At 36.9% G+C, this 7,500-nt stretch overlaps 1 protein-coding gene across 2 annotated transcripts in view; it reads right to left on the bottom strand.

The window, feature by feature from the left end:
• Positions 1–7,500, bottom strand: part of LKRSDH (lysine ketoglutarate reductase/saccharopine dehydrogenase) — a 28,791-nt gene that overhangs the window by 20,224 nt on the left and 1,067 nt on the right. The gene's annotated exons all lie outside the window — the stretch shown is intronic.

The following is a 7,500-nucleotide window of genomic DNA, read 5'->3' as shown; positions in this document are numbered from 1 at the left end:
ATTTTAGCAAAGACCAGATCCTACCGGTTAATGAGGGCAGGACCAGTTCGGCGAAGGTAAACCGATGTAAAAATACAGTGGCATTGTGTTGTTGTTGTTTTTTTTCTATACGTGTGTAAATTTGTGAAAATGCTTTAAGAAGAGGCCAGATACGCGGGCAGAAAGAGTTATAATGTAATTCCTTAATATGATTCCTTGCAGAAAGGTAGACAGATTGGTTTAAAAAGATATGTACAGTACTTTCACATTGTCAGAAATATTAGGTATTTACGATCAATATACGCCTAGCATCCTTTTATAACCGAGTATTTATATACAATTTTATATATATATATATATATATATATATATATATATGCGTGTGTGTGTGTGTATGTATGTGTGTGTGTGTGTGTGTGTGTGTGTGTGTGTGTGTGTGTGTGTGTGTGTGTGTGTGTGTGTGTGTGTGTGTGTGTGTGTGTGAAATATGTGCATTTAACATTTTCCCATTGTCCGACGCAAAAACAAATAATTCCGTACCCGAAGAATGGCTGTGTGAAAAATATTTCTGTAAACAAACAATAAAAAATGAATTTACAATAACTAGGGACGCCGCGAGTAAAACAGCTGATTTAGAAGAAAAATTGTACGTCCTTGTGTATAAAAGACAAGCCCGAGTTATGAAGATGGATTATCGCTCGAAAGTTTATTTTATATATGAAATCCCTCTATTTTTTCATTTTGTTCTCTTTATATACTGTAATTCGTTGATTTTTTTATTATATGGGCATTCCATCATTCACTTATTTCCCTATCCGTTCACCTTCGTATTTGCTGTTTTTAGTACTTATCTATAGCATTTTCTACAATATAAATGAACACAGGAGCAGTCAGCTGATTTGCAAATGACAATATGATCGCGGCTCCAAGACGTGTACTCGGCGACCCTCCGCCAGCTGTTTGAACGCACAAAGGGCGTATCCCAACCGCTTCGGAAAACATTTTGAATTAAATATTTGCGTGTTTATATTTTTCGTTTAACATTACGGTTGATTCCCTTTCCGTTGTTTTATCTCAGGTCAGTATTCTAACTTATTTTCAGAGAGATATAAACTTAATCAGATGAAAGTTTGCCAAAAAAAAGTGTTATAGGAAAGCTTTGGCGTGGACACTAGAATGTGGCATTTTGGACCGTTAAGCCTCAGGGTAAAATTACTTTACTTGATTCATTATAATACCATCTGCATTTATCAAACCGTAGCATAAACGAGCTTTCTTTTATCTTTCTTCGTCGTTATCATCATCATAAGTATCTTTCATTTATCATGTACAAAATATGGAAAGATAGATAGATTGATAGACAGATAAATATAGAAATACAACGTAAAATGAGACATAAAATAGTAAAAATAAAAGTCTTTTACGTCATATTGGTGCCACAATACATTTGGCAGATGCCGGTCGCCAACAGGTCTTGGGTGCCAGGAATCTCTATACTTTGTATTACCTCGCTAATTTTGCATTTCTTCTTTTACTTCTTCGGTTTACTCGACCTTATATATATATATATATATATATATATATATATATATATATATATATATATATATATATATATATATATATATTCTCTTTATTTATTTACCTATTGGTCTTTCTATCAAAAAAAAAAAAAGAAAAAAACTTAGTCACGTGGGATATCAAGATAAAGTGTCTCTCTTGTACTGCAAGAGATCTCAAGAGATCTCGGAGAGCAAAAGCAAGGAAAGTGCAATATATACGTGAAAAAAGTCAGATATGTTGAATATAACTGACATGTGAGTGGTTAAGAAGGTAAATTTTTATCCTTGATATTCGTTAGATATGCTAAAGATGTGAACATGTTCCTTCCTATGTGTGCGGATTGTAACTGCACCGGTAAGGATCCGGTGAGAGAGAAAAGAGAAGAGAAGAGGTAAGAGAGAGAGAGAGAGAGAGAGAGAGAGAGAGAGAGAGAGAGAGAGAGAGAGAGAGAGAGAGAGAGAGAGAGAGAGAGAGAGAGAGAGAGAGAGAGAGCGAGAGAGGGGGAGGTGAGGGTGAGGGTGAGTGGGAGAGAGAGAAAGAGAGACAGACAGACAGATAGTGAGACAGACAGTGAGGCCGGCACACAGACATCGACGCTTTCGTGCAAAAGTATCCTGTGCAATGATGCTTCATCAGGTATTGAAAATACAATTCAATTTGCGTTGGATCAAGTTATCACACTTTTTAACAAGCTCTGGCCCCAATACAGGCTTCGGCATTGCTGTATTTACGTCACTGCCACGGGTACTCTGAACTCGAGAAACGTGGGTCATATAGCATGCCCCGGTGCCCGCCTCTGTTTTTTCTCAATCTGTTTTTTATCGTGTGTGTGATAAGAGAATCTGCTGAATACTGTCTGCTTATGAGGTGACAACTGCAAGATAGATTAACCGCTTTTTTAATTGTCAATGACTGTATGTGCGATATCGTATCTTCTTTATTAGTAGTGTAGCTATTTAGCACTGTTATATAGACTACCTCTTCATTCGCAATATACTTTGCAATATACGATTTTAAGGGCAAAATTTGCAACGACAAAAAATCGGTATTTTCAAAGCATTTTACATGGGAGTTTTTGTTGCATTTAATTTGTTAATTTTAACTCTAACCTTCGTGTGGATAACGTTTCGCGATGTGGACAGTTCGCTCTGTAAAACCCCATTTTCAGCAACAATAATAACATTAAAAAGGAAGGAATAGGCTATGTAAAAAAAGGCTTAATGAAAGCTCTACAACGATTGGCTGAGGCGCCACCACGCCTCCGCCAAGAGCCAATTATAATCCACGCTTTCTAAGGCGGGTCTATATATAGCCACCGGTTGAGTTAGCAACAGAAATAAGACAATATTTGACTTCATTGATGATTTTGCTGTGAAAATTATTTAAGGGGTTCAGTGACACGATGCCAATAAGTAGGAATTGGCTGACTCCTGTGTTTACAAGCAGCGCGTCTTTAGTCTTAGTGCATTTTATTGTTCTCGCTGAAATGTAAAAGGCAACACCGGCCTAGTCCCAGGCAGGGCCATGGGGGCATGTGGCGTTTCAACTCCTTCAACTTGGCACCGCGGTCAGAGGGCACTGCCAACTGCCACGCTGCTTCCCAACATTTTTAACCCAATTGGAAAGATTACAAAAAAAAAAAGACATGAGATAATACGTTCTATCTCATTTTTCTGAATATCGTTTTTAAAGGGGGAGGGAGGAAGAGGGGCGGGGATGGTGCTTTGGAAAAGGCTTAACCAGCACAGATTGCCAGACTATAAGCTGACTTGTGGAATTTTCCAAGACCTCGTGGCCGACAAACGTGCTGGCCGAATTTACAAGCAAAATAGTTACGTTAAAAAAACGAAGACAGATGAAATGGGGAATATATACCAGTAAAATATAATCCCCTGAAATCAGTTGTTTCTCGTCCTGATACTGTACAGGAAGCCACAAGTTTAATATCCCTAATTTAGGACTGACAACCCTTATATAATACCCGGCTTCTTCTCCAAACCTCATGGCGTCCTCCCGTTGCCAAGGGCTTTTAACTAATTTATTTTTCTTTTCTTTTCAGTAATTCTGAAATGCCATGGTTGACTAGAAAAAAGGCTTATCAAAGAAGAACTTGTGGATCTAAAATGGAAATTGAGGCGTTGGTCGAGTTTTTTGCTGATATCGACGTTGGTGAGGCCTATAACGTTTTTTTTTAAGGAGACGTGAAAATGAGAGAACTTGCGGCCTTTTTCAGTCTATATATTAAGTGAACATATACAATGAGCGTATACGCCCATACATTATGTGTATATAAATACATTTGTCTATCTGTCTACCTATCTATCTATCCATCTATCAATCCATTCATCTATCTGTCTATCTATTTATGAGTCTATCTATCGATCTATATTGTACATAGGTTTGTGTTTTCATTATGATGACAAATGGAAGAGATATCTGCAATATAACTAGGGAAGTGGTGAATTGTGGATAGATTGTCCCAAACGAGCTTGACCTTGGGAGGCCGGTTAAGGGGGTATAGCAGGGCAAGGGTGGGGTTGGGGGGAGGGGAGAGCGCTAACACACCACTGTGGTTCTGGGGTCATTCACACGACCAGTCCTGGATAGATTTACATAAGTTATTTATGCCTTTAATTCAATTTATTCCGTTTTCTTTCTATTTTCCCGGGCACTTCGATACATACAAGTCCCCCCTCCCTTCACCTCCCTTCGCCAAATCTAGTAGTCTGCGAATTTCTGTAAAATCGACTTAAGGCGTTGTAAAATTTGGATGGAAGCATGAATTTACATCTCTAAAATAATCCACCCATATAATTCGAAGAAAAACATCGCGTTTACTCTCTTATACACAAAGAGGTAAAGTCCTATACGCATTTATTCCAAGCAAACGACAAATTTATCCTCATCCTTGGCCTTTTCGCTTCCGTGTGTGGCATCGTTACGCAATTCAAATGGCGGGAAAAATGAAATTATGACATGAGAGATAAGAAAGCTCCTTAAAACGCTGTCTGAGAGTCAATTTCTCGAATTCGAATATTTGATTGATACTGTTGAAATTATTCTCAACAACTCGAATATAAATGTACAATTTTTTCCTTCGCGAAAAAAATCTGAAATACATCGTATCAAAGCACCATACTAAATTCACAATAAGAACGAAACACAAGGAAATTTAGGGCGTTGGTCTCCTAGACACTATAGAGTCCCTGAAATCCTTGTAACTAGGACACAGACGAGCTCAAGGCCGGCGTCCATAGCCCTTAACAGTTACTATGGCTGAGGAATTCTCGCTTCCTCGCCCTCACGCAAGGACTGAGCATGTGGGATGAGCGACGTAATAGCCTTTCATGCTAGCTAGTTATCTATATATGATTTATATACTTGTAGACATATATATATGAGAGAGAGAGAGAGAGAGAGAGAGAGAGAGAGAGAGAGAGAGAGAGAGAGAGAGAGAGAGAGAGAGAGAGAGAGAGAGAGAGAAAGAGAAACACAGAGAGGGAGAGAATACACACATACACTCATACATATATAGATGTATAAACAGATATATAGATATATAAATCGATAGACAGATAAGAGAAAAAATATTTGTCAGTTGACAATCAGATAAAAGAAATAAAGCACATTTATTCATATCAACTGACACAAAAATGTAAGTATTATCACGGTGCCTTCGGGATCTCCTTAAAACTCAGAGACGAGAGAAAGAGCAACGTTGCAAGAAACTAGGTCATGTTTCTGGCGCTACTGTCAGTACTGCTCAAGATACACTCACAGACAGACAGACACGGGTTTCGCGATGTATGTCTGTGTATTCGCAAACAGACGAAATAGATATGGGAAAACAGCGTATATGAAGACACTTGAACTGTCCAATTTGCATAACTTGAATTTATTATAGTTTGCATTTCCTTTTGTTATCTTTTTTTATAGATGTCCTTATCGCATAAAGAATAAATATATATTTTTTCATATCAGCTTTTTAAAATGTGTACGTTTTCCTTTTAGCGTATCTTGTCATCTATTCATAAATGCTCCTGTGTTCTATTTATTTTTTATTTTTTATCTCTTGCATTCTCGGTGACCGAAAGTTAAGAATTAAGCTCATTAACCATGTACTGTATATTTTTGGTAGGGATCTGTCTCCATGTATCACCCGTACACATAAATACGAATTTGCTTTTAGTCATATTTATAACAATGTAGTGCGACTTGTTCTGAAACAGCTAGGTTTTTATGCATTTAATAACTCCATAGGTAAGTGAGAAATTGTTTGATGTAAATATACCCGAAGTTATATTTAAGTGCTGATATACTGTTATATGTTAATGTTTACGAACAAAATATAAATACTGAAATGGAGTTTAATTCGGTTGGTAAAAGAATAATCAAACCTTGAACGTCACTCTTATCGAAAAGTTGATTGAAGGTAAATAATGAATAAATAAATAACTGAAGTAAAGAAGTAAAGAGTGAAGGGAATTCGAAACCCTTCACTTCAGGGGTCTAAGGTCGCTTGTTTCAGGGTCAGCCATCTTGAAATGCGATATCACGTGACCTGTCCTGTATAACCGTTTCTGTGGTCTCGGTTTCCTTATTCTGTCGTTTGATTCCTGTTTTTCTTTGTTTCCTTTCGCTTCACTGTCTTCTTCCCCCTTTCTCTATTTCTCTTTTTTCTTTTTCGCATGTCTTTTTCAGTCTCTTTTCTAATTCATGTTCTTCGCCATGACCGCACGTGATCCTCAATTCCATTTTCTTTCCAGGGTTGGCAACGGGAGGAACCCTTTCGTGACACGTGGAGCGCCGCGTTCAAGGGGTAACTTAAAAATAGTATCGAAAGGGTTTCCACCGGCACTTTCATGACACTCCTCCCCTTTCCCCAACACTTTAACGGAGGATTCGCAGTGGTATTGATATCGTTTTTATTGATAACGCTGTGAAATGGATTATGATATATTATTATTATCGTCCTTTAATTGTAATATATTATTTAATTAATTATTGTTATCATCGTTCTTGTTACCATTATAACTGTTCACGAAGGGTGCTATCACCATTGTCATTATTGCTGTCATGCCTTTTAAGATTTATATGATCCCAATCATCTCTTTTATCATTGCCGCTATTGATTCTCCTGTTATTTGTTATGATAATCGCTTATTGACACTAAATATCATATACACGATTATTGTTACTGTCATGATTATTATCACTGTGTTAAGTGTCTTATCTCTTTATATAATTGCTCTTGAATATATTATCCACGTTTGGGTACATAGCAATTAGCTCGTTTAGTCTAGTCTTGAGTCTTGTAATAACGCATTGTGTGCCATTCATAGTGTGTGCAGTTTCAATTCTTTATCAATGAATTATTAAAACAATGTGTTGATAATCATTCTAATGCTTTAGTGCTTTACTTTCATGGCATGAGGTAAGCATGCAATTATATCAAGCAGGTGGTATATGCGTCTCTTTTTCCATACTTATTTCATCAGATTTACAAAATATCAAGATGCAAATAGACTATCAAAATATCTAACAATAAAAAAGTAAACGATGAATGCGCCAAAGTTCGCATACATGTTGAGACACGACGACGGCATCGCGAATTGTTTCAACGAGGAAAGGAGTTCGGTAAATTGTTTTTCATGTTACTTCTTGCCTAATGTCTGTCAATGCTATAATTCTAGAGTACAATTTGCCTTTTTTTGAATGCTTAAATAATACTAAATTCAGTTTCACTTATAGGTAGAAAATAAACTGGCGCGAAAGCAAATGACGTCACAGAAGCAAACGCAGATGTAAACAAATAAACTATTTTGCACATACTGCGCTTTTCTCGTCTTGCTGAGGACGAGAAGATCGCAGACATTTCTTTTAAAAAATTAATTCCCTGATTAAATTACCAAAAAATGGAAAAAGAAAGAAAATAAATAATTATTAGAACAAGACCTG

Source organism: Penaeus vannamei, chromosome 25 (assembly GCF_042767895.1).
Source record: "Penaeus vannamei isolate JL-2024 chromosome 25, ASM4276789v1, whole genome shotgun sequence".
NCBI lineage: Eukaryota > Metazoa > Arthropoda > Malacostraca > Decapoda > Penaeidae > Penaeus > Penaeus vannamei.
This window is presented reverse-complemented; position numbering and strand designations above follow the sequence as displayed.